This window comes from Bufo bufo, chromosome 5 (genome assembly GCF_905171765.1).
Source record: "Bufo bufo chromosome 5, aBufBuf1.1, whole genome shotgun sequence".
NCBI lineage: Eukaryota > Metazoa > Chordata > Amphibia > Anura > Bufonidae > Bufo > Bufo bufo.
The window spans coordinates 95,029,110-95,056,229 of NC_053393.1; the positions used below are offsets into that span (position 1 = coordinate 95,029,110).

The 27,120-nt window shown below is 46.9% G+C and overlaps 1 protein-coding gene across 1 annotated transcript in view; it reads right to left on the bottom strand.

Moving 5' to 3' along the window:
- The window catches only part of LOC121000977 (fatty acid-binding protein, adipocyte-like), a 268,479-nt gene that overhangs the window by 115,406 nt on the left and 125,953 nt on the right, over positions 1 to 27,120 (bottom strand). The window lies entirely within an intron of this gene.

The following is a 27,120-nucleotide window of genomic DNA, read 5'->3' on the forward strand; positions in this document are numbered from 1 at the left end:
TTTAATATTTATCATAGATTATATGTTACCCCCACCTGGTTAAACAAGTGTGGATTAAGAGACACCTCCAAATGCCCGCGATGTGATACTGTAGGTGCGGATTATCTGCACATGATCTGGGCCTGTCCAGAACTTGGAGCTTATTGGAATGGTATTAATAATCTTCTTACTCATAAATTGAAAATATGGATTCCTCTGGAGCCACAATTGTTCTTACTGAATGACTTTTCGTTAATAGGTAGCCATAAATATCAAAAGTTTCTGTTAGGTAGAACACTATTATTGGCCAGAGTTTTGATTAGTCGGAGCTGGTTTGCACGCCATACTCCAGAGGTAAACAACTGGATAAACTTGGTTAATAAGGTTAAAAACTACGAACGGATTCTCTATAAGCAGAGAGATGCACTAGAGAAATGGACTAAGATATGGGATGACTGGAAGTGTTGACTTAACTGTATTTGTATCTGTATTTATATATATATATATATTTTTTTTCTTTCTTTTTTTCTCTTCCCTTTCTTTCTTCCTTCTCCCCTTTCTTCTCTGCCCTTTAGGGTTGGTGGGGTGGGGGTGGGGTGGACGCATCACGGGGGGGGGGGGGGGTAAAATAGCATTAATTATATTAAGTTTGAATATCTTGAGCGTATTCGGTTTGTATATCAATAAAGAAATTGAAGTTAAAAAAAAAAAAGTCTTAAGCATGGATCCGGTTTCAGCCTTGATTGACCGCATGCAAGGTCTTTCGCTGGAGGTAGCAGATCTCCGTAAAACTGTGTCTCAGTTTCAGGTGACCGGTTCTGCTGGCGTTCATGGAGTTTGTTCCGAGCCTAAGATCTCGCTTCCGGATAAGTTCTCCGGCGGTAGTGAGAATTTTGTTCGCTTTAGAGAGGCTTGCAAACTCCATTTTCGCCTACTTTCCCATTCCTCTGATGATGAGGAGCAGAGGGTGGGGATCATCATCTCGCTGCTCAGGGAGAACGCTCAGTCTTGGGCCTTTTTGCTGCCGGTGGGGGCACGGCCCCTCCGATCGGTGGATGAATTTTTTGTAGCCCTGGGGCAGATATATGATGACACAGATCGTATTGCTCTGGCTGAATCTAAACTGCGTCTTTTATGCCAAGGTAAACAGTCCGCAGAGATATATTGTTCTGAATTTCGGAGATGGGCAGCTGATACTGGTTGGAATGATGCTGCACTCCATATCAATTTTGCCATGGTCTTTCGGAAAGATTGAAAGATGCATTTGCTTTTCATGAGAGACCAGCCTCGTTAGAGTTTGCCATGTCTCTAGCTGTTCGTATTGATAGGCGTCTTAGAGAGAGAGAGACTACTCCTTCCTGTCATATTCAGCCCAAGGACAGTGGGGCTGTCTCATTCAGTGCACAGGGGTCTCAGTCTGTCTCAATCCCCTCTGAGGAGGAGGCCATGCAGCTGGGTTTGCTTGCCTCTGATAGTAGAGGATTCAGCTCTCAGAGGAGGGTTTGTTTCTGTTGTGGGGGTATAAATCATTTGGCCAATGTTTGCCCCTCTAGGAGATTCATTGAGTTTTCTAAAGGGTAATAAAACAAAAACAAAAAGAAAAAAACCCTCTAAAAACTTTCCATTTGCTACTATTGGCAAGGTTGATGCGGAAATTGAAGGTTTGCCATTTGCTTGTAGTTCCCGTTTTTGTCCTACCTGCCTGTGTGGCGCTAGACAGCAAGAACATTGTTTGTGAGATTTTTGTAGATAGTGGAGCAGCTGTCAATCTCATTGATAATCAATTTGCAATAACGCATGGTTTCCAGGTATGCACTTTGGAAAGGGATGTACCTGTTTTTGCTATCGATTCCGCTCCACTTTCTCAAAGATCGTTAAAGGGCATATTTCACAATATCCGTTTGACTGTGGCTGACGCTCATGTTGAGGAATTGTCGTGTTTCTTCCTAAGCGGATTACCTACTCCTCTAGTGTTGGGGCTACCCTGGCTCACTAAACATAACCCCACCATTGATTGGCAAGCAAGGCAAATAAATGGTTGGAGTGACTTTTGCAGAGAGAATTGCCTCACGGCGTCTCTTTCAGAGGTTTCTACCAAGACTGTACCATCTTTTCTCACTGAATTTTAGGATGTCTTTTCCGAGAGTGGCGTCCAGGAGTTGCCCCCTCACCAGGAGTACGACTGCCCTATTAATCTCATCCCAGGCGCCAAGCTGCCAAAATCACTTTTATACTATCTCTCCCAATCTGAAAGAGTCGCTATGCGTACTTATATCTCTGAGAGCCTGAGAAAGGGACACCCTCGAAGTCACCTGTTGCCGCTGTTTTTTTTTTTTAAAGAAAAAAGATGGTTCTTTAAGACCTTGTCTGGATTTCAGGGAGCTGAACCGTATCACAATTTGTGACCCATATCCGCTTCCTCTGATCCCGGACCTGTTTAACCAGATTGTTGGGGCTAAAGTTTTTTCTAAGTTGGATTTAAGAGGGGCATACAACCTAGTCAGGGTCAGGGAAGGGGACGAATGGAAGACGGCCTTCAATACCCCTGAGGGTCATTTCGAGAATTTGGTTATGCCCTTTGGTTTGATGAATGCTCCGGCCGTCTTCCAACATTTTGTGAACAGCATTTTTTATCATTTAATGGGGAAATTTGTACTGGTGTATCTAGATGACATTTTGATTTTTTTCTCCTGATTTCAAGACTCATCGGGACCACCTATGTCAGGTCTTGCTGATTCTGCGGGAGAATAAATAGTACGCTAAACTGGAAAAATGTGTGTTTGCAGTTCCGGAGATTCAATTTCTTGGTTTTCTTCTTTCCGCTTCTGGTTTTCGCATGGACCCTAAGAAGGTCTGCGCTGTGCTTGATTGGGAGCTTCCTGAGAATCAGAAGGCGCTGATGCGGTTTTTGGGTTTTGCCAATTATTACAGAAAGTTCATTTTGAATTATTCCTCTGTTATTAAGCCACTCACTGATATGACTAAAAAGGGGGTGGATTTTTCCTCGTGGTCGGTAGATGTGCTTAAAGCCTTTTCTAGTATCAAAGAGAGTTTTGCTTTTGCTCCCATTTTGGTACAACCTGGTGTCTCTCTACCTTTTATTGTTGAGGTGGATGCTTCTGAGGTGGGTGTGGGTGCGGTCTTATCTCAGGGTCTCTCTCCTGCCAAATGGCGACCGTGTGCCTTTTTCTCAAGGAAACTCTCCTCTGCAGAGAGAAATTACGATGTGGGAGATATGGAGTTGTTGGCCATCAAATTAGCTTTTGAGGAATGGCGCCATTGGTTAGAGGGAGCCAGACACCCTATTACCATGTTTACCGACCCTAAGAATCTGGCCTACTTGGAATCGGCCAAGCGTCTGAACCCGAGACAGGCCAGATGGTCTTTGTTCTTTTCTAGGTTTAATTTTGTTGTCACGTTCCGCCCTGGGGTTAAAAATGTGCAGGCGGATGCCCTGTCACGTTGTTTTCCGGGAGGGGGGAACTTTGAAGGCCCGGGTCCCATTTTGGCTGAAGGGGTGGTCGTCTCTGCTCTTTATCCTGATTTGGAGGCAGAGGTTCAGGCAGCCCAGGCAGAGGCTCCTGATCTTTGTCCTCCTGGGAGATTGTTTGTGGCTCTCGCTTTACGACACAAGGTTTTTAAGGAGCACCACGATACTGTCCTTGCTGGGCACCCGGGAAGTAGAGCCACAGTGGATCTCATTGCTCAGAGATTCTGGTGGCCGGCTCTTCGTAAGACAGTTGAGGGTTTTGTGGCAGCTTGCGAGACCTGCGCTCGTGCCAAGGTCCCTCATTCACGGCCATCGGGTTCTCTCCTCCCGTTACCCATTCCTTCCCGTCCTTGGACGCATCTGTCCATGGACTTCATTACGGACCTGCCTCGTTCCTCGGGGAAGACTGTGATTCTGGTGGTAGTGGACCGTTTTAGCAAAATGGCGCATTTCATTCCCTTTCCTGGGTTACCCAATGCTAAGAAGTCGAATGGTCAGACCGAGCGCGTCAATCAGAATCTGGAGACATATCTGCGCTGTTTTGTGGCGGAGAATCAGGAGGATTGGTATTCTTTTTTGTCCCTTGCTGAGTTTGCTTTAAATAACCGTCGCCAGGAGTCCTCTGATAAGTCATAATTTTTTGGTGCATATGGGTTTCATCCGCAGTTTGGGAAATTCTCTGGAGAGGGGTCTTCTGGTTTACCAGATGAGGAGAGATTTTCCTTGTCTTTGTCATTTATTTGGCAAAAGATTCAGGGTAATCTGAAGAGGATGAGTGAGAGATATAAGCGTGTGGCGGTTAAGAGACGTGTGCCTGGTCCGGACCTGAATGTGGGTGATCTGGTGTGGTTGTCTACAAAGAATATCAAACTGAAGGTTCCCTCCTGGAAGTTGGGTCCTAGGTTTATTGGGCCTTACAAGATCTTGTCCGACATCAATCCCGTTGCTTTCCGTCTTGATCTTCCTCAGACTTGGAAGATCCATAATGTTTTTCACAGGTCCCTATTAAAACCTTATGTCCAACCCACTGTATCCTCCTCTTTGCCTCCTCCTCCAATTTTTGTTGATGGCAATCTTGAATTTCAGGTCTCTAGGATTGTGGATTCTCGCATTATCCGTGGTTCTCTCCAGTACCTCGTTCATTGGGAGGGTTATGGTCCTGAGGAGAGGATGTGGGTCTTAGTGGCGGACATTAAGGCCACTCGTCTCATCAGGGCTTTCCATAGGTCTCATCCTGAGAAGGTGGGCTCTAAATGTGTCCGGAGTCCACCCGTAGAGGGAGGGGTACTGTCACCGCCAGTTCTTTGAGAAGGTCTGGCAGACGTTCTTCTCTACCTCTTGCATGACGTTCTTTATTTTGGTTTCACTTTGTCTTCTTCTTTCCTTCTCCCAGGTGTTACCTATTTAGACTAATTGTCTCCCATTATATTCCCTCCCATACTGCCTCACTTTGCGGTTTATACTGCTTCCTGGATGAGGTGTTCACTGCTGGAGGCTGCTGCTGCTGTTTGCTAAGATAAGTCTTTTTTTTGGGCCAAATGCCAACCCTGCCATGTACCGGTTAATCTTCGACACTGACCACCCTTCATCCTTGCAATGCCCCTCCCAGACTACTACACCACTGCTCCCAACATTTCCATGCTGCTAGATATGTTGCCCACGTACTGGGCGCCAAGGAAGCCTGTATGAGCCTTGCTATCATTCTTCCAGAATCTCCCACAACCTGCTTGGACACTTCTTCCCTACCTCTTCCGCTTGCGGGGCCAGCTGCCGGAAACGATCCCACTGTGAACGAGAGAGCGTCAGCATTTTCGTTATTCACACCCGGTACATGCACCGCCACCACCCAAGCATTCAGTGCCAAACACTCGAACACCAATCGCTGAAGCAACCTTACTACCAACGGCGATGACGCTGATAGCCCATTTATCGCCTGCACCACCCCATGTTGTCACAGTGGAACCGCACCTTCTTATCCCGAAAAGCCTCTCCCCACAACAAAACCACCAAGACGATGGGAAAAAGTTCTAGCAAAGCCAGGTTCCGCAACCAACCTTTCTCGGCCCAACCTGTCGGCCAACTCCCTGCACACCACTGGCCTCCCCAATAATCCCCAAATCCCCCACTCCCCGCAGCATCCGTAAACAATTCACAATCAAATGCATTCATCACATCATCCATAAACAGCGAGCGACCGTTGTACTGCTCTAAAAATGAACTCCAAACCTGCAAGTCCGCTCGCAACTCCCTCCCCAAATGAATGTAATGATGTGGTGAAGTCACGCCCGCCATTGCCCCAGCTAACTGTCTGCTAAACACCCTCCCCATAGGCATGATGCGGCATGCAAAGCTGAGCTTCCCCAAAAGGGACTGCAACTCCCGCAATTAAATTTTTCGCAACCGAGCCGCCCTCCCCACTTCTCCTTTCAAATCGTCCAACTTGTCCCGCAGCAGATGGAATATCTTTTGCGTGTCGATAACAATCCCCGGGAAGCTCAACTCCACCGCCGGACCCACCGTCTTTTCTGTCGCCAACGGAACTTCGAACGCCGCAAACACCTGAAACAACTTATGTAACAACAAAGCGCAAACGTTTGACTGCGGAAGGCCTATGCACAGAAAATCGTCTAGGTAATGAATGATGGAATCACACCCAGCCGAATCAGCCACCACCTACTCTAAAAACAAACTTAACACTTCGAAGTACGCACATGACAGTGAACACCCCATTGGCAAACAACGGTCAACAAAAAACCCCCCGTCCCAAAAACAGCCCAACAAGTGTAAACAGTCCGGATGTACTGGCAGTAACCTAAAAGCTTCAATGTCCGTCTTCGCCATTAACGTCCCCCTACCCAACTTCTTCACTCATGCCACCGCCGCGTCAAATGATGTATATACCACCGAACACAGGGCCGGATCAATACCATTATTGACTGACAAACCTTTTGGGAAGGACAGATGGTGAATAAGCCGAAACTTATTCGCCACCTTTTTGGGAACCACCCCCAGCGGAGACACGTGCTAATTCTCGAACGGCGGAACAGCGAACGGACCCGCCATCCTGCCCAGCCCTAGCTCCTGCCTTAGTTTCTCCGCCACCACATCCGAATGTTCCCTGGCCGACCGTAAGTTCCTTTACAACAAAACCGCCTCCCCTGATATAAACTGAATTTGAAAACCCTGAGAAAAACCCTACCATAACAAAACCGCCGCCTCCCTGTTCGGATATCTACTTGGAAAGAGCTCCATCCTTTCCAAATTGACCGGCGTCTCCCCCTTTGGTATTAACATCCCCCCCTCTTTGCCTACTGCCTTTGAAACACTGCAACGCTCCATGTGATCCCCCGCAACTGGAACACTCGTGCTTAAATTTGCACTTGGCAGTTCCCGTTGTTGAAGGAAAAACACAAACCCTTCGCTAATGCGACTGATCCTGAAGATTGAGTCCCACCCCTGTATTCCCCGCAAAAGGACTACCCCGGCCGTATAGGCGCTGTCACCTTCAACCACAGGGCTATGTCCTTGTGATCCCACCTTATTTCCGGGCGTACCGCTTTCCGTTGCCTGAACTGCTCGTCGTATCACAGCCATGCCACCCCCCGTAAACCCGATACGCCTCCCCGATCGCGTCCAAATAGCAAAACAGGGCCGAGCAGCTTTCCGGCGCCCTCTCCCCAATCACGCTACCCAGAATCGCAAACGCCTGTAGCCAGTTCTGAAAAGTTCTTGGTATCAAACGATATCAAAGTTTTTCTTCCTCCTTTTTTCCCTCCTCCTTCTTCGTCCTATCCAAGTTAAATCTATTCAGCAGAAACAGGGAAAATATTTCCACATACTCCCCTTTCCATATGCCGTCCTTAACATCCTGTTTCAAATGGGCCCCCAGCGGGCCCTCGAAACACACGTATACCTCCCCTTTTGCCCGGTCATCTAACCGTACAGCGTCGACCTCCGCCGCTCCCCCTGCCTGCGTCTGCATTGATACCCCCGAACTAGCTGGCCCCTGGTCACACCCTCTTGCCAGATTGAGCCCCCTTGGGTCTCCTGCCACCCCCCAAGCCGGTAACGGGGATGCGCCCCCCATACCCCATGCCGCTAATAAACCCGCTAAACTCCCCAGCAACTGCCCTACACCTCTACCTAAATCCCTCTGGGATCCCTCTCTTCCCCCGTTACCTGCCCCCAACTGTGCTAAGGGTCCCCATGCTCACTCACCTGGCTGCCTGGGTGCTGTGACCCTATCAGCCGCAGGTCCTGAATCCTGAGGTCCGGTCCTCAGCGTTGACGCCCCCTGTGCCGTCTAGGACTGTGCTGCACTCTGCTCCCTGGCTGAACTCCAGCCAGGAACGTTATGGCTGCTCTCCACCACGAGGTCTTCAGAGGTGAGCTTCTACAGATGCTGGTGATGGAGGCCTGCTGCCCGCCTCCACTTGGATGGCAGCAGCCCCTTTTGTCCTGATTGCCTAGCTGCGCTGGGGGGCCCCCCCTTCCCCTGGACAAGGGAAGGTGCCTGCCATACCTGGTCCGGATCCCATGTTGCATCAGTAAGTAGCATGAGGTGACCGCGCCAGGCCACCTCGCGGGCTCCGCCTGTCTGCTGGATTCCTCTCACACCAGGGACCACGGGAAGGAGTTTTCTTGGCCGATTCCTTGAATGGAGGGTCCTCTGGGGGGCTCAGTCTCTGGCGCTGAGCCCGGGGGGGGGGGGAGGAATGCGGGCTGAAGCGCACCAGCGGCCGAGACCGCCGCGGCCGGGGCCTGAGGCAAAGCTCTAGCCTGAGCCGCCTCCCCTAACAACTGCTGCAATTGCTCCTGGACCCAGTCGGGTACCCGCACCTCCGCCACTGCTCTCAAGCGCATGATGGCTACCTCCAGCTCCATATTGCGCTGTCCACTTTCCCGATTTTCCTCTAAAATGGCCCCTTTCTCCCCCAAACGCTACCTATTTAACCCCTTAACCCCATCCCCCGCATTCAACCTAGCCAATCCCTGATCCCCCCCTACCAGCACCAGCCTCCCCCCTAACAATTCTCAGCCGAGGGAAAAGAAGTGGAAAGGGGAGGAGAGGAGGGACGGCCACCGAAACCAGGGGTCCACCTGAACCCGACCCCCTGTCATGTCGGCCTCCCCCTAAGGCTCCACCTCTAGTCTGGCCGCATCTGGACTAAGGGGGAAGTCCTGTCCTGACAATCATACTACAGGTGGGAATTCTTTACATATTTTTTGCCTTTTATGTGCATTTCAAATGTTATTTGGATCCTGCAAAATTCCATCCACCAGAGACACAAAGTTCAGTGGTAAGCATTACTACCAACTGTGATATCATTGATATGAATAACGTATGTTTAACTATAGAGAAGATCCCAAATTTCAGACTGAGATTTGTTCAAGAGAACTTCAGTGAGAGACCTTAACAGTATAATGCTACTTTGACATCTGCGTTTTTGTTGTCCGGTTTTGAGATTCGGCATGGGATCTCAAAACCACAGCAAAATGCTTCTGTTATAATAATACAACCGGCTGCATCTATTCAGAATGGATCCGGTTGTATTATATAAAAAATGAAGAAACCGATCTGGCACTAAAACCATTGTAAGTCAATGGCCGCTGGATCCGAAAAAAAATAATCTTGCAACGGTTTTGTGTCCAGCATGGAAACGCAACAAACCAGAATGGAATGCATTCTGTTGCACTCTGTTCCGGTTTGTTCAGTTTTGTCCCCATGTACAATGAATGGGGCAAAACTGAAGCGTTGTGCTGCGGTTTTGAGAACCTGCGCCGAATCTCAAAACTGGACAGCATAATGCAGATGTGAAAGCAGCCTAACCTGTCTCTGATTAATTGGCTTCAGCAGCCACGTGCCCAGCATCAAACCAGAGACCCAGGATCTGCAGAGCGGACGGGCTAGTAATGGAGCCAGAACTCAGCAGCGGAGATCAGGTATAATTACCACCGCTGGAACCTTGGAACCGAACCTGAGTTTGGTAAAAGTTTTTTTACAGTAGAAATTAATTTTTTAAGTTATTGCCCGAAGTCTCGCGAGACTTCGCAAAGTAATAACTTCGGCTAATCTGAGCCAATCTGAGTTAATGTGTTCTCAGAGTATGAGCTAGGCTTTTCTGAGTTAACCACTGGCAAATGACTCATTGCCCTGTGGAAGCTCCAAACAAGACTCCAGTGAGAGCCCTGAGTCAGATCAAAGGTGAGAACGACACACCACGCAGAACCCCAAAATGCATACCTTGGTGTTACATAAGTAAATGTGCAGCGACCGGGTCTGTAGGGGACAACACGTGAGGTACGGTGGGCCAATGGGGGTAGTAGTAGTTTTACTCATGGACAGCAGTGCTCCCTGGGCCAGCGTGCAGTCAAGGGAAGGACAGCACCAGTTCCTTCAGGGCACACTCTGTTGTCCAGGGATTCCTGCCAGATGGTGGTTGAAGTGCCCTTGGTGGAATGTTTTTTTTTAGGTGCCTTGGAGGCAGAGTCCCTGGTGTTCATGACGCCAGCACCGTTAGGTGCAAAGGAAGGTTGTAGAAAGGATGATGAGTCAATGGTTGAAAACAATGGAACTTTTACTTGATCAGTTGTCTCGGGGTAGTCAGTACAGTTCATTTATATGGCAAAGATGACAATCCCAATAATATCTCAGCTGTAATCCTTGTAACAGGCTTGGCAAATGTAACTTGCAGAGTTTCCTTTCTAACAGGTGGGAGAGATTCCTTCTTACAGATGTAGCAGGGTTAACACACAAACTCTTAACTCAAATGTCTTAACTCATTGCGTTATCTTGAAACAAAAGCCATTGAAAAGCAATTGAAGGTGTTTGCTTAACGCATTTAGTTTAGATAACACGTCTCATAAAGCATGTGTTAAATCTACTACATCCGTATATCTGTCTACACGATGTCCACACTCTAGCAGCCAGGTAATGGCTATAATAACTTCTTACTTGTAATTAGCAATCCACAGGGCGGTCTTCCTAACGGCAGGCAAAATCCTCTGCTCCATTCTTTGTACAGGATGCTTTCTGATCCACAATGTCCATAGAGGAATGTGGTAATAGACAACCACGCATATAGTCGTCCGGTTGTGTCCAGGTGCTTTTAGGCTTCTCCCGGTCACTGGTGCTTGTGGAGCCGATGAGCTAATGCTGCTTCTATCTCCACTAGACTTACTCTATATCCATAAGAAACTCTGGTCTGTGCTAGGTAGCTGTAATACTGTTCTCCATGCTCCCTCAGCTTGGCCAGGGCCAAGGGGCTAAAGTGGCAGCTACATCCTGGACAGGTGCTGCTCCACACCTCCTCACACATAACTTACTTCTCTGTTCCCCTGCTCCACTGTTGTTCTACCCTCCCCTGCATTAGCGCCCCCCTGGGCTATATATATATATATATATATATATATATACAGTACAGACCAAGAATTTGGACACACCTTCTCATTCAAAGAGTTTTCTTTATTTGCATGACTATGAAGGCATCAAAACTATGAATTAACACATGTGGAATTATATACATAACAAACAAGTGTGAAACAACTGAAAATATGTCATATTCTAGGTTCTTCAAAGTAGCCACCTTTTGCTTTGATTACTGCTTTGCACACTCTTGGCATTCTCTTGATGAGCTTCAAGAGGTAGTCCCCTGAAATGGTCTTCCAACTGTCTTGAAGGAGTTCCCAGAGATGCTTAGCACTTGTTGGCCCTTTTGCCTTCACTCTGCGGTCCAGCTCACCCCAAACCATCTCGATTAGGTTCAGGTCCGGTGACTGTGGAGGCCAGGTCATCTGGCGCAGCACCCCATCACTCTCCTACATGGTCAAATAGCCCTTACTTTCAAAGTTTTCCCAATTTTTCGGCTGACTGACTGACCTTCATTTCTTAAAGTAATGATGGCCACTCGTTTTTCTTTACTTAGCTGCTTTTTTCTTGCCATAATACAAATTCTAACAGTCTATTCAGTAGGACTATCAGCTGTGTATCCACCTGACTTCTCCTCAACACAACTGATGGTCCCAACCCCATTTATAAGGCAAGAAATCCCACTTATTAAACCTGACAGGGAACACCTGTGAAGTGAAAACCATTTCAGTGGACTACCTCTTGAAGCTCATCAAGAGAATGCCAAGAGTGTGCAAAGCAGTAATCAAAGCAAAAGGTGGCTACTTTGAAGAACCTAGAATATGACATATTTTCAGTTGTTTCACACTTGTTTGTTATGTATATAATTCCACATGTGTTCATTCATAGTTTTGATGCCTTCAGTGTGAATCTACAATTTTCATAGTCATGAAAATAAAGAAAACTCTTTGAATGAGAAGGTGTGTCCAAACTTTTGGTCTGTACTGTATATATATATAAAGGAAACTGTATGGCAGCACCACTTCACGATGGTAGTCACGGGTGCTACAGTATGTCCCAGGGTATAACTTCTTACCCAAAAATGTAGAAGGAAACTGACAGCCAGGGGCGTAGCTAAAAGCTCATGGGCCCTGGTGCAAGAGTTCAGCTTGGGCCCCCGTCCCTCAGTGCTTGTTGGCAAGGGGCAGGGGAGCACATATCCTTCCTGTTGCCTGAGGCAAACATTGAAAGGGCACCCCTTCATGCCAAATTCTTAACCTAACCCCTTCCCTCCAGCCAGAGGTGTAAATTGACCAGTATGCACTTTCTATAATGCCAGTGTCTTATGTGACACAAGGGTCTTTGGGCCCCCTCAGGCTCCTGGGCCCGGTAGCGACTGCTACCTCTGCACCCCCTATAGCTACGCCCCTGCTGACAGCACTTCCAAATAGAAAACCGTAATTTATTCAGCCACAGTGCCACAGTGAGGTAACGTTTCGGCTCGAGAAAGGCTCTGTGTTCGAGCCGAAATGTTGCCTCACTGTGCCACTGTGGCTGAATAAATTACGGTTTTCTATTTGGAAGTGCTGTCCGTTTCCTTCTATACATATATATATATACAGGGTGGGCCATTTATATGGATACACATTAATAAAATTGGAATGGTTGGTGATTTTAACCTCCTGTTTGTGGCACATTAGTATATGTGAGGGGGGAAACTTTTCAAGATGGGTGGTGACCATGGTGGCCATTTTGAAGTCGACCATTTTGAATCCAACTTTTGTTTTTTCAATAGGAAGAGGGTCATGTGACACATCAAACTTATTGGGAATTTTACAAGAAAAACAATGGTGTGCTTGGTTTTAACGTAACTTTATTTTTTCATGAGTTATTTACAAGTTTCTGACCACTTATAAAATGTGTTCAATGTGCTGCCCATTGTGTTGGATTGTCAATGCAACCCTCTTCTCCCACTCTTCGCACACTGATAGCAACACCACAGGAGAAATGCTAGCACAGGCTTCCAGTATCCGTAGTTTCAGGTGCTGCACATCACGTATCATCTGAAGGCAATCGTCTATGCTGTGAAGATACGAGATGTGCAGCACCTGAACTTTGTATAAAAACTTTGTATAAAAAAATGGTAAAAGTTGTCTTTTGCCAAGATATTTCTCTCACCCAGCATGGGTATATGTAAAATGACACCCCAAAACACATTCCCCAACTTCTCCTGAATACGGAGATACCACATGTGTGACACTTTTTTGCAGCCTAGGTGGGCAAAGGGGTCCATATTCCAAAGAGCACCTTTCGGATTTCACTGGTCATTTTTTACAGAATTTGATTTCAAACTCCTTACCACACATTTGGGCCCCTAGAATGCCAGGGCAGTATAACTACCCCACAAGTGACCCCATTTTGGAAAGAAGACACCCCAAGGTATTCGCTGATGGGCATAGTGAGTTCGTGGAAGTTTTATTTTTTGTCACAAGTTAGTGGAATATTAGACTTTGTAAGAAAAAAAAATTAAAAAAAATCATCATTTTCCACTAACTTGTTACAAAAAATAAAAAATTCTAGGAACTCGCCATGCCCCTCACGGAATACCTTGGGGTGTCTTCTTTCCAAAATGGGGTCACTTGTGGGGTAGTTATACTGCCCTGGCATTTTCCAGGGGCCCTAATGTGTGGTAAGTAGGTAAATGACCTGTGAAATCCGAAAGGTGCTCTTTGGAATATGGGCCCCTTTGCCCACCTAGGCTGCAAAAAAGTGTCACACATCTGGTATCGCCGTATTCAGGAGAAGTTGGGGAATGTGTTTTGGGGTGTCATTTTACATATACCCATGCTGGGTAAGAGAAATATCTTGGCAAAAGACAACTTTTCCCATTTTTTTATAAAAAGTTGGCATTTGACCAAGATATTTCTCTCACCCAGCATGGGTATATGTAAAATGACACCCCAAAACACATTCCCCAACTTCTCCTGAGTACGGCGATACCAGATGTGTGACACTTTTTTTGCAGCCTAGATGCGCAAAGGTGCCCAAATTCCTTTTAGGAGGGCATTTTTAGACATTTGGATACCAGACTTCTTCTCACGCTTTGGGGCCCCTAGAATGCCAGGGCAGTATAAATACCCCACATGTGACCCCATTTTGGAAAGAAGACACCCCAAGGTATTCAATGAGGGGCATGGCGAGTTCATAGAATTTTTTTTTTTTTGGCACAAGTTAGCGGAAATTGATATTTTTTATTTTTTTCTCACAAAGTCTCCCTTTCCGCTAACTTGGGACAAAAATTTCAATCTTTCATGGACTCAATATGCCCCTCATGGAATACCTGGGGGTGTCTTCTTTCCGAAATGGGGTCACATGTGGGGTATTTATACTGCCCTGGCATTCTAGGGGCCCTAAAGCGTGAGAAGAAGTCTGGAATATAAATGTCTAAAAAATTTTACGCATTTGGATTCCGTGAGGGGTATGGTGAGTCCATGTGAGATTTAATTTTTTGACACAAGTTAGTGGAATACGAGACTTTGTAAGAAAAAAATAATAATTTCCGCTAACTTGGGCCAATAAAAAGTCTGAATGGAGCCTGACAGGGGGGTGATCAATGACAGGGGGGTGATCAATGACAGGGGGGGTGATCAATGACAGGGGGTGATCAGGGAGTCTATATGGGGTGATCACCCCCCTGTCATTGATCACCCCCCTATAAGGCTCCATTCAGATGTCCGTATGTGTTTTGCGGATCCGATCCATGTATCCGTGGATCCGTAAAAATCATACGGACATCTGAATGCAGCCTGACAGGGGGGGGTGATCAATGACAGGGGGGTAATCAATGACAGGGGGGTGATCAGGGAGTCTATATGGGGTGATCACCACAGTCATTGATCATGCCCCTGTAAGGCTCCATTCAGACGTCCGTATGCGTTTTGCGGATCCGATCCATCTATCAGTGGATCCGTAAAAATCATGCGGACGTCTGAATGGAGCTTTACAGGGGGTCATCAATGACAGGGGGGTGATCAGGGAGTCTATATGGGGTGATCACCCCCCTGTCATTGATCACCCCCCTATAAGGCTCCATTCAGATGTCCGTATGTGTTTTGCGGATCCGATCCATCTATCAGTGGATCAGTAAAAATCATGCGGACGTCTGAATGGAGCTTTACAGGGGTGTGATCAATGACAGGGGGGTAATCAATGACAGGGGGGTGATCAGGGAGTCTATATGGGGTGATCACCACAGTCATTGATCACGCCCCTGTAAGGCTCCATTCAGACGTCCGTGTGCGTTTTGCGGATCCGATCCATCTATCAGTGGATCCGTAAAAATCATGCGACGTCTGAATGGAGCTTTACAGCGGTGTGATCAATGACAGGGGGGTAATCAATGACAGGGGGGTGATCAGGGAGTCTATATGGGGTGATCAGGGGCTAATAAGGTGTTAATAAGTGACGGGGGGAGGTGTAGTGTAGTGTAGTGGTGCTTGGTGCTACTTTGCTGAGCTACCTGTGTCCTCTGGTGGTCGATCCAAACAAAGGGGACCACCAGAGGACCAGGTAGCAGGTATATTAGACGCTGTTATCAAAACAGCGTCTAATATACCTGTTAGGGGTTAAAAAAAACACATCTCCAGCCTGCCAGCGAACGATCGCCGCTGGCAGGCTGGAGATCAACTCTCTTACCTTCCGTTCCTGTGAACGCGCGCGCCTGTGTGCGCGCGTTCACAGGAAATCTCGGCTCACGCGAGATGACGCCAATTGGCGTTAGCGTAGCCTGGGGGAGCCGCCGCAATGACGCCTTTCGGCGTTACATGTGCGGCAAGCGGTTAATAAAGTTTAGAAACTCTTGATACACAGCTCTATGCCTGTGTTGGTTTTTCTTTATGGGTACCCATAACTTTTAATTCAGAGTCCAACGCTCATCTGGCATTGGGGTTTTTGCCCCAACAGAACCTTGGCACCCGATACGTGGGGCACGACTAAGTCCTTCCTGCTGAGACCTGGACGTGCCACAACGGGACAAACAGACAAAAATCAATGCTGAGTTAAGAGCCTTTTCTTACAAGTAGTCTGTGTGGCAGGCGCAGCACTATGAAGTGCCTTTTGCGCAGTGGCATTAGAAGAATTTTGATATCTCTGAATTTTAGTCTAACCAGACTGTCTATTACTCTGTAATTCCTCTAGTGCCATTCTATGGAAACAGTAGGTTTAAAGAGCACACCAAATGCTTTAAATAACTTCTTTATTAACTGAAACTTTTCTTCATATACACTCACCTAAAGAATTATTAGGAACACCTGTTCTATTTCTCATTAATGCAATTATCTAGTCAACCAATCACATGGCAGTTTCTTCAATGCATTTAGGGGGGTGGTCCTGGTCAAGACAATCTCCTGAACTCCAAACTGAATGTCAGAATGGGAAAGAAAGGTAATTTAAGCAATTTTGAGCGTGGCATGGTTGTTGGTGCCAGACGGGCCGGTCTGAGTATTTCACAATCTGCTCAGTTACTGGGATTTTCACGCACAACCATTTCTAGGGTTTACAAAGAATGGTGTGAAAAGGAAAAAACATCCAGTATGCGGCAGTCCTGTGGGCAAAAATGCCTTGTGGATGCTAGAGGTCAGAGGAGAATGGGCCGACTGATTCAAGCTGAGCAATGTTGACTCGTTACAACCGAGGTATGCAGCAAAGCATTTGTGAAGCCACAACATGCACAACCTTGAGGCGGATGGGCTACAACAGCAGAAGACCCCACCGGGTACCACTCATCTCCACTACAAATAGGAAAAAGAGGCTACAATTTGCACAAGCTCACCAAAATTGGACTGTTGAAGACTGGAAAAATGTTGCCTGGTCTGATGAGTCTCGATTTCTGTTGAGACATTCAAATGGTAGAGTCCTAATTTGGCGTAAACAGAATGAGAACATGTATCCATCCTCTGATGGCTACTTCCAGCAGGATAATGCACCATGTCACAAAGCTCGAATCATTTCAAATTGGTTTCTTGAACATGACAATGAATTTACTGTACTAAAATGGCCCCCACAGTCACCAGATCTCAACCCAATAGAGCATCTTTGGGATGTGGTGGAAGGGAAGCTTCGTGCCCTGGATGTGCATCCCTCAAATCTCCATCAACTGCAAGATGCTATCCTATCAATATGGGCCAACATTTCTAAAGAATGCTATCAGCACCTTGTTGAATCAATGCCACGTAGAATTAAGGCAGTTCTGAAGGCAAAAGGGGGTCCAACACCGTATTAGTATGGTGTTCCTAATAATTCTTTAGGTGAGTGTATAACACTGCTGCCTCCGCAGCAGATAGTCCATGTACAAAACACGTGTTGAAAAGATTTCACAAAATGTCAGTATGCATAAGATGGTGGTTCAACTGTTCAATCTTGTCATTCAACATAAAATGGTGGATATATTTCTCTTGAGTATCTGTACTGTCACTTTAAGTTATTTAAGCACTTTATGATCTCTCTGAGAGGTATATCTGAGATTTAACAGTTCTACTGGCTAAACTGGGTTTGCAGTTTGCAGTAACTATTTGCAGATTGGTTGAGTATGATCTGGTATGGTTGTATGCAATTTGGATTGCAATATGGAATTTGAATTTGGATTGTGAACTTTGTAGCTTGCAATTTGAAATTGCTGGCAATTTGTATGCTGGCAATTTGAATTTGCAATTTGTATTTGCAAGCTACAAATTGCAAACTACAAAGTTCACAATCCAAATTCAAATTCCATATTGCAATCCAAATTGCATACAACTAGGGTTGAGCGAACCCGAACTTTAGGATTTTTGGACCCCGGACCCAAACCTGAACATTTCAGTAAAAGTTCGGGTTCGGTGTTCGGCGCTTTCTTGGAGCGGTTTGAAAGGCTGGGAGAGAATAGGAGAGAATCTTTGTTCAAAACATGAATCTAACTCAGCGATCTACATACATTGTGTTGTGTGGGTGCAGGGCACAATTTTTTTATCCTGCCCTGAGCCCAGTGACCGAAAAAAGTCAGTTAGGTGGGTGGCAGCCATTTTATGCAAGCTCAGTGCACCAGCACTGCATCTGAGCTTTTGGGACATTGAAATCCAAGCTTTAAAAACAGCACAAACAGTGGCGTACCTCCAATATAGGCAGACCACGCCGTTGCTATGGGGCCCGCAGCGCGGCACTTGCCTTTGATCGGTCACATTCTCTGACCTGAGCGACTCAAGTGAAGTAGGCTGCGCAACGTGCACACTGCATCGATCCCAGCCCAAGACTGAAGGACTGCCTGCCCGCTCCTGATCGGAAACGGTTGGTGCCGGTTGTTTGTTATATTGGGAATGGGAAGGGTCCAGGGATGGATAGATAGATTAATGCAGGCTGCAGCATTGCCAGGCAGCAAGAGAACTTATAAGGAGGGAGGTGGGGGGGGCCATAGAGGACAGTCTGCTTTCATCCTACTCTGTCCTGTATGAGCCTCCCCCCCGAATCCTCTATGAGCCCCCCTAATGCCCCCATTACCCCAAAATGCCCAGGGGGGGGAGGAGTAGGAGACAAGCACACTGTTCTGAGTCTCCCCCCCCCCCCCCCCCCCCAGAGTCCTCTATGAGCCTCCCAACTCCTGATGCCCCCATTACTCCAAAATGTCCAGGGGGGGAGGAGTAGGAGAAAAGCACACTGTCCTCTATGAGCCCCCCCCCCGAGTCCTCTATGAGCCCCGCAACCCCTAATGCCCCCCAAAATGCCAGAGGGGAGAGGAGTAGAAGAAAAGTACACTATCCTGAGCATTTTGGGGGGGCATTAAGGGTTTGGGGGGCTCATAATGGACAGTGTGCTCTCCTACTCCTCCCCCCCATGGCATTTTGGGGGGGGGCATTAGGGGTTGCTACCAGCGCCATTTTGTTATCACTTCTCTTACCTCACCAAATGGTTGCAGTAGGCCACTGCCCAAACCACTTTAACTCCTTGCTGCTGATGCTGAGTGTGCACATAGCCACTAATCATATTCCCCACCCCCCAACACATCAGTCACCTGTGGGGGGGGGGGATATGATTGGTGGCTATATGCACACTCAGCATCAGCAGCAAGGAGTTAAAGCGGTTTGGGCAGTGGCCTACTGCAACCATTTGGTGAGGTAAGAGAAGTGATGACAAAATGGCGCTGGTAGCAAAGGGGTTAAGATGTGGGGGATGGCCTACATCAAGCTTTAGCACAGTGGACACAGGAAGGAGGTGCGATGTGTATGTGGGCTCCTGCCCTGCACTCGTTCAGCTATGCTCGCATACATATCGCGCCCTGTGTCTACTGTCCTGTGCCCACTCTGCTAAAACCTGACATAGCCCATCTATGCCTGGCTTTACCAAAGCAGACAGGCAGGAGCAGTGATGTGTGATGTGATCATATTTATTTATTGTATGTATGTGTGTGTGTCTGTCCCTGTGTCTGTGTTTATGTCACCATCACCATGCCCACAGTGTTCCTATGTCTTGACACAGCTGCATCAGGACATTCTGTGCGGGGCAAGAGAAAGAAGAAGGAAGAGGAGGCAGATACGCCAGCATGGAGTCCGTGGGAGAGACACAGGGAGGGACATTAAGGACACAGGTAACACAACTACATGATCTACACTAGTGTGATCTGTGGTTTTACATAGGACTGCAAGTAACACTACCACATCAGCACTAGTGCTATCTGTGGTTTTTACATAGGACTGCAGGTAACACTACCACATTATCAGCACTAGTGTTATCTGTGGTTTTACATAGGACTGCAGGTAACACTACTACATTTTCGGTAATCAGAGAGCCATCACTGTGTTATCTGTATTCAGAGAGCTATCACTGTTTTATTTGTGGTGTTGCATAGGACTACAGGTGACCTCTACTACATTATCTATACTCAGGGAGTTATCACTGTGTTATTTGCAATGTTACATAGGACTGCAGATAAAACTTTTATGGAATATCCACAGTAGTGTGGATTCAGATACCACAGGGTTTTGTTCCTACGGCATTCCCTTTGCCGCAAAACTGACCTGTGTCCTTCATTCTCTGGGTCAGTACGAATACGTACGAACGTATGTATACATTTCTTTATTGGCAAATGGGGGTGTGGCAGGGGAGGAGCCAGGACAGGAGGTGGGATGGGCCAGGGGTGGGTAGTGGGCGGGGTTAGGGGGACCAATTCAGATTCTTGCTATGAGGCCCAGTTATTTCTATGTACGCCCCTGAGCACAAATAATCTGCTTGTAAAAAAAAATCACCATTTTTTTGGCAATTTACAAAATCTGGTACATTTGCAGGCTTAGTCAGTGTGCAATTTAACCTAGAAATACAGCCATAATTTTCTTGGTTTTTAAAAACACGCTTTTTTGCCAAAATCCACTATTTTTCTGGCCTTGCAGGATCAGCACGTGTGAAATTCAAGGGTTATATACTGGTGTCATATTTAGTTATTAAACAAACACGAGTTTGGGGGGAAAAAAAAGTTTTTTTTGCAGCCATTGCTGCATATGTCATTGTGAGATAAAGCCTTTACATAGTGTGGTTCTATTCACTTATTTGAAATAAAGCCATTTTGGGCACAATTCTTTAATAGCGGCCTAGTGTGGGTCAGGGCGTGTGAGATACACCCTTTAAACACCTCAGCTCCCCTAGCTTAAACCCCCTTAATGACCAGACCACTTTTTACAATTCTGCACAACACTATTTTCACAGTTTATTGCTCGGTCATAAAACTTACCACCCAAATGAATTTTATCTGCTTTTCTTCTCACTAATAGAGCTTTCATTTGGTGGTATTTCATTGCTGCTGACATTGAATTTTTTTTTGATATTAATCGAAATTGACTGAAATTTTTGCAAAAAAAATGTCATTTTTCACTTTCTGTTGTAAAATTTTTCAAATAAAACTACATTTCTATATAAATTTTTCTCAAAATTTATTGTTCTACATGTCTTTGATAAAAAAAAATGCAATAAGTGTAAATTTATTGGTTTGGGTAAAAGTTATAGCGTTTACAAACTATGTACAAACTATGGTGCAAAAAAATTAATTTACGCACTTTGACTTTCTGAGCACCTGTCATGTTTCCTGAGGTTCTACAATGCCCAGACAGTAGAAACACCCCAAAAATGACCCCATTTCGGAAAGTAGACACCCTAAGGTATTCGCTGATGGGCATAATGAGTTAATGGAAGTTTTTATTTTTTGTCACAAGTTAGCGGAAAATGATTTTTTTTTTTTTTTTCTTACAAAGTCTCATATTCCACTAACTTGTGACAAAAAAAAAATGTTTTACATGAACTCACCATACCCCTGACGGAATACCTTGGGGTGTCTTCTTTCCAAAATGGGGTCACATGTGGGGTATTTATACTGCCCTTGCATTTTAGGGGCCCTAAAGCGTGAGAAGTAGTTTGAATCCAAATGCGTAAAAATGCCCTGTGAAATCCTAAAAGTACTCATTGGAATTTGGGCCCCTTTGCGCACCTAGGCTGCAAAAAAGTGTCACACATGTGGTATCGCCGTACTCAGGAGAAGTAGGGCAATGTGTTTTGGGGTGTATTTTTACATATACCCATGCTGGGTGAGAGAAATAGCTCTGTAAATGACAACTTTTCCCATTTTTTTATACAAAGTTGTCAATTTACAGAGATATTTCTCTCACCCAGCATGGGTATATGTAAAAACCCCAAAACACATTGCCCTACTTCTCCTGACTACGGCGATACCACATGTGTGACACTTTTTTGCAGCCAAGATGGGGCCGAAAGTCCAACGAGTACCTTTTAGGAGGGCATTTTTAGGCATTTGGATTCCAGACTTCTCATGCTTTAGGGCCCCTAAAATGCCAGAGCAGTATAAATACCCCACATGTGACCCCATTTTGGAAAGAAGACACCCCAAGGTATTCCGTGAGGGGCATGGCGAGTTCATAGAAGATTTTCTTTTTGGCACAAGTTAGCGGAAATTGATATATATATTTTTTTTTCTCACAAAGGCTCCCTTTCCGCTAACTTGTGACAAAAAGTTCAATCTTTCATGGACTCAATATGCCCCTCAGCAAATACCTTGGGGTGTCTTCTTTCCAAAATAGGGTCATTTGTGGGGTGTTTGCACTGCCCTGGCATTTGAGGGTCTCCGCAATCATTACATGTATGGCCAGCATTAGGAGTTTCTTCTATTCTTCTTAGGCCTCATGCACACGACCGTTGTTTGGGTCCGCATCCGAGCCGCCGTTTTGGCAGCTCGGATGCGGACCCATTCATTTCAATGGGGCTGCAAAAGATGCGGACAGCACTCCGTGTGCTGCCGCATCCGTTGCTCCGTTCCGCGGGCCTGCTAAAAAAATAAAACATGTCCTATTCTTGTCCGCGCTTTGCGGACAAGAATAGGCATTTATATTGCCGGCGCCCGTTCCGTTCCGCAAATTGCGGAAGTCAACACGGGCGCCTTCTGTTTTTTGCGCATCCGCGGTTTCCGGACCGCAAAAAACGGCACGGTCGTGTGCATGAGGCCTTATATTGAGCACACGGGTAATGAGATTTTTTTTTTTCGTTCAGCCTCTGGGCTGAAAGAAAAAATGAACGGCACAGATTTCTTCATTCGCATCGATCAATGTGGATGAAAAAATCTCTGCCAAAAAATGTGCAAAAAAAAAAAAGCTGCGATCGCTAATAAAGATCCAAAAAGCTCAAAAGTGATCTTTATAGCGCCGCAGCGATTTTACTGTGTTTTTGCAGTGATCAGAAAAAAAAAATTTCTGTCACTGCGGTGGGGCGGACTGAACGCAAGTGTGCGCACAAGATCAGGCCTGATCGGGCGAACACTGCGTTTTTTGTAGAGCCTAAGGTGACCCTAATGTACTGATATACCATAGATCTGATTGCGATCAGTCTTGATCACTTACAGATACTATATAGTACTAGTGCTGATTAGCGACAGCGATGACGCTAATCAGCGACTAATCAGTGACTGCGGTGTAGTGGGCTCTAGCTACCTAACAAGTGGCTAACTAACTGGCGGTGATAAGGGACCCTTAGGTTCCATTCACAGGTCTGCAATTCTGTTCCGCATTTTGTGGAACGGAATTGCGGACCCATTCATTTCTATGGGGACAGACTTTGTCCCGCTCGGATCCGGAATCGCGGATCTGCACTTCCGGGTCCGCACTTCCGTTCCGCAAAAATATAGAACATATCCTATTCTTGTCCGCAATTGCGGACAAGAAAAGGCATTTTCTATATAGTTCGGTCAATGTGTGGATCCGCAAAATGAGGAAAGCACATTGCCGGTGTCCGTGTTTTGCGGATCCGCGGATCCGCAAAACATATACGGACGTCTGAATGGAGCCTTACAGGGGGTGATCAATGACAGGGGGGTGATCAGGGAGTCTATATGGGGTGATCAGGGGTTAATAAGGGGTTAATAAGTGACAGGGGGGGGTGTAGTGTAGAGTGGTGATTGGTGCTACTTACAGAGCTGCCTGTGTCCTCTGGTGGTCGATCCAAGCAAAAGGGACCACCAGAGGACCAGGTAGCAGGTATATTAGACGCTGTTAACAAAACAGCGTCTAATATACCTTTTTGCGGTTAAACAAATCGCATCTACAGCCTGCCAGCGAATGATCGCCGCTGGCAGGCTGTAGATCAACTTGCTTACCTTGCGATCCTGTGAGCACGCGTTCACAGGAAATCTCGCGTCCCGCGAGATGACGCGCTGATGCGTCTACGAGGAACAAACCGACCGCCCTCAGGATGCAGGACTGCGTTAGGCGGTCGGGAGGCGGTTAAATGGGTTGTCCGGGATCAAACTCATTTTTTTTAAAGTAGCTTACTCACCATTAGTAGCCAAGTTTATGTTCCAAAGATGTTTTTAGGTAGCTTTGACACTGTTGCATTGCTCCTACAGTCCGCAACAGACTGTTTACATATCTGTTTATGTATGACATCACTTCCTGCTGCAAAGCATTGTGTGTCCCAGTGCAGCTCAGCAGCAGGCGGTTTCTACAGTGTAAGATCCCCTCCCTGCATCCGCCCCCCTCATACATATTCAGCCTCCTGCACATTATTCACTCCTCCATAGATCCGCCCCCCTCATACATATTCAGCCTCCTGCACATTATTCACTCCTCCATAGATCCGCCCCCTCATACATATTCAGCCTCCTGCACATTATTCACTCCTCCATAGATCCGCCCCCTCATACATATTCAGCCTCCTGCACATTATTCACTCCTCCATAGATCCGCCCCCTCATACATATTCAACCTCCTGCACATTATTCACTCCTCCATAGATCCGCCCCCTCATACATATTCAACCTCCTGCACATTATTCACTTCTCCATAGATCCGCCCCCCTCATACATATTCAGCCTCCTGCACATTATTCACTCCTCCATAGATCCGCCCCCCTCTTACATATTCAGCCTCCTGCACATTATTCACTCCTCCATAGATCCGCCCCCTCATACATATTCAGCCTCCTGCACATTATTCACTCCTCCATAGATCCGCCCCCTCATACATATTCAGCCTCCTGCACATTATTCACTCCTCCATAGATCCGCCCCTCATACATATTCAGCCTCCTGCACATTATTCACTCCTCCATAGATCCGCCCCCCTCATACATATTCAGCCTCCTGCACATTATTCACTCCTCCATAGATCCGCCCCCTCATACATATTCAGCCTCCTGCACATTATTCACTCCTCCATAGATCCGCCCCCTCATACATATTCAGCCTCCTGCACATTATTCACTCCTCCATAGATCCGCCCCCCTCATACATATTCCTCCCCCATAAACTCCTCCTTGCACATGTCATGTGCTCAGTGTGAATCCACATCCAGAATGGTACATCATTTATACTGCATTCCTTTTAGGTTTACATTCATCATTACAATAACCAATTTATAGTAATCTATCCAAGCAATGATAAAGTTGTTTTACAATGTCCCCAATTTTGCTCTGCTACACAGATAAGGCCACTTTCACACTTGCGTTTGGTGTGGATCCATCATGGACAGATCCGCATCTATAATGCAACCGTCTGCATCTGCTCAGAATGGATCTGTTTGTATTATCTTTACCTTAGCCAATACGGATCCCTCTCGAACACCATTGAAAGTCAATGGAGGACGGATCCTTTTTTTATTGTGCCATATTGTGTCAGTGAAAACGGATCCGTCCCCATTGATTTACATTGTGTGTCAGGACGGATCCGTTTGCCTCAGTTTCGTCAGACGGACACCAAAACACTGCAAGCAGCCTGCAGAGCAGAATGGAGACGGAACGGAGGCAAACTGATGCATTCTGAGCGAATCCTTATCTATTCAGAATGCATTAGGGCAAAACTGATCCGTTTTGGAACGCTTGTGTGATCCCCAGAACAGATCTCACAAACGGAAACCAAATCGCTAGTGTGAAAGTAGCCTTAGGCTACATGCACACAACAGTTTTTTTTCGTAGGATGAGTTTTTTTCACAGTCGGACATACACTATTTATTTATTTTTTCTTATGGAAACCACGGACAATGCTGAACACCTATCATAATTTTTTTACTGACCCATTGAATTAAATGGGTCCCCATCCTATCCGGAAAAAAAAAAAAACAGACTCCGGGAAAAACAACTGTCCACATTGGCGGATCTGCAATATACGCGCACCGTTCCGTGTGCATTCCACATCACGGATGCAGACCCATTCACTTCAATGGGTCTGCAAATCCGGAGATGCGGAATGGAGCGGAACAGAAGCGTGGAATGTATCACTAAGGAAACACTATGGAGTTCTTCCTGGGGTTCCATTCTGTGCCTCAGCACCACAAAAAGATAGAACTTGCTCTATCTTTTTGCGGAACAGATGGATCGTGGACCCATTCAAGTGCATCACGGTGCATTGTGGACCTAGATTTGTGGTCTACAGCACGAGCACGGGTTGCACCAAGTCGTGCAAACAAGGCCTTATGCGGGCGTTAAATTGCGGTTCCTCAAAATACAAATGCCTTCTGTGTGCCATCAGAAATTTGTCTAAACAAACGGTCAGTCCATTAGGGCTCATGTACACTGCAGCTGCCCAGCCATGGCCGTATTGTCTCCCACATACAGTAAGTCCACAATACACGTCAAGTGGCCGTGTGTAACAAGGATCACGGACCCATTCACTTGAAAGTGTCCGCAATCATGGAGATGCGGTGCAGAAGTATGCAGCGGCGTTTCTAGCCATGCCTCCGCACCGGAAAAAAAAAAAATCATGCAATACTGTTATGTGAAACGGAGGTATCACGGACCCATTTGAAGTTGAAAGGATCTGGATCCGTCCCGGCGGCCGTACGGACGTTGCCCATGCATTGGTGACCTGAAATTGAGCTCACTAGTGCACGGAACGGCACAGTGCGGCCCCCCCTCCCTCCCCAGTATTAAATTCATTGGTGGCCAGTGCGGCCCCCATCCCTCCCTCCCTCCCCAGTATTAAATTCATTGGTGGCCAATGCGGCCCCCCCTCCCTCCCTCCCTCCCCAGTATTAAAATCATTGGTGGCCAGTGCGGCCCCCCCTCCCTCCCTCCCTCCCTCCCTCCCCAGTATTAAATTCATTGGTGGCCAGTGCGGCCCCCCTCCCTCCCCAGTATTAAATTCATTGGTGGCCAGTGCGGCCCCCGTCCCTCCCTCCCTAGCATTAAATTCATTGGTGGCCAGTGCGGCCCCCCTCCCTCCCTCCCCAGTTTTAAAATCATTGATGGCCAGCTCGGCCCCCCTCCCTCCCTCCCCAGTATTAAATTCATTGGTGGCCAGTGCGGCCCCCCCTCCCTCCCCAGTATTAAATTCATTGGTGGCCAGTGCGACCCCACCTCCCTCCCTCCCCAGTATTAAAATCAATGGTGGCCAGTGCGGCCCCCCCTCCCTCCCTCCTCAGTATTAAAATCATTGGTGGCCAGTGTGGCCCCCCCCTATTAAAATCATTGGTGGTTAGTGCGGCCCCCCTCTCCCCCCACCCCTAATTAAAATCATTGGTGGCAGTGGCCACAGGTTAACAACCCCTCTCCCCTCCATCATTGGTGGCAGTGACCACAGGTTAACAACCCCCCTCCCCCCCATCATTGGTGGCAGTGGAGCAGCAGTTCCGATCGGAGTCCCAATTTAATCACTGGGGCTCCGATCGGTTACCATGGCAGCCAGGACGCTACTGCAGTCCTGGCTGCCATGGTTACTTAGTAATTTTAGAAGCATTATACTTACCTGCGCTGTCTGTGGCCTGCCGGTCGCTCCTCTTACTGGTAAGTGAAAGGT